Below are 1,461 nucleotides of genomic sequence, written 5' to 3'. Positions count from 1 at the left end.
AAAAAAAAAAAAAAAAAAGAAATGTTTTAGCCTATCTTAGTGATGAATGCCTTTAATCCCAGAGGCAGACAGAACTTGAGTTCAAGGCCAGACTGGTCTACAGAGCTAGTTCCAGGACAGCCAGGGCTACATAGAAAAATCCTGATTTGAAAACAAAACAAACTAAAACAAAAAGTATGCGTTTTGTTAGTATATTGTACTGTTTAGTACATTGTTTTGTGTGTCAACTTGACACAAGCTGGAGTTATCACAGAGAAAGGAGCCTCCCTTAAAGAAATGCCTCCATGAGATCCAGCTATAAGGGATTTTCTCAATTAGTGATCAAGGGTGGGGGGGCCCATTGTGGGTGGTGCCATCCCTGGGCTGATAGTCTTGGGTTCTATAAGAAAGCAAGCTGAGCAAGGCAGGGGAAGCAAGCCAGTAAGTAACATCCCTCCATGGCCTCTGCATCAGCTCCTGCTTCCTGCCCTGCTTGAATTCCAGCCCTGACTTCCTTTGGTGATGAACAGCAGTATGGAAGTGTAAGCTGAATAAACCCTTTCCTCCCCAACTTGCTTCTTGGTCATGATATCTGTGCAGGAATAGAAACTCTGACTAAGACATACATACTTTTAAAGAACACTGACTGCTCTTCTGAAGGTCTTGAGTTCAAATCCCAGCAACCACATGGTGGCTCATAACCATCCATAATAAGATCTGAGACCCTCTTCTGGGGTGTCTGAAGACAGCTACAATGTACTTACATATAATGAATACATTTTAAAAAAGACATCCATACTTTTAAATTTTGATTCCAGACTATATTTCTATACATTATTTTTACCACAGTCTGGCCAACTTCCAAAACAATATTCCCACAGTTATTTGAGAAATCGTCACTGAACATGGATGACTCCTTCTGGTACTAAATCCTTTACTAGCTAGAAATTCTATCATGTATCATCACTTATTGATGGGGCAATTTCTTTTTGCTGTTAGACAAACTTCACAGAATGAATTTACACAAGTCTACACCTAGGTAGTATAGGTTAGTTACTGTGCGGCCTCCTGATACAATCATAATATGAATAAAGTTTATAGTAAGCTTTTAATAATGTTAAAAGTGGCGAGCTGGAGAGATTGCTCAGCATTTAAGAGCACTGACTGTTCTTCCGAAGGTCCTGAGTTCAATTCCCAGCAACCACATGGTGGCTCACAACCATCCATAACAAGATCTGGCGCCCTCTTCTGGAGGGTCTGAAGACAGCTACAGTGTACTTACATATAATAAATAAATAAATATTTAAAAAAAAAATAAAAATAAAAATAATAAATAAATCATTAAAAAAAAGACTTACCAGAAAAAAAAAAAAAAAGAAAGAAAAAAATGATAAAAGTGTAGAATACTTGGGAGGTGGATTTCTGAGTTCAAGGCCAGCCTGGTCTGCAATGTGAGTTCCAGGACAGCCAAGGCTACACAGA

The sequence above is a fragment of the Mus pahari genome, chromosome X (assembly GCF_900095145.1).
Source record: "Mus pahari chromosome X, PAHARI_EIJ_v1.1, whole genome shotgun sequence".
Taxonomy (NCBI): domain Eukaryota; kingdom Metazoa; phylum Chordata; class Mammalia; order Rodentia; family Muridae; genus Mus; species Mus pahari.
Note: the sequence above shows the minus strand (reverse complement) of the source record.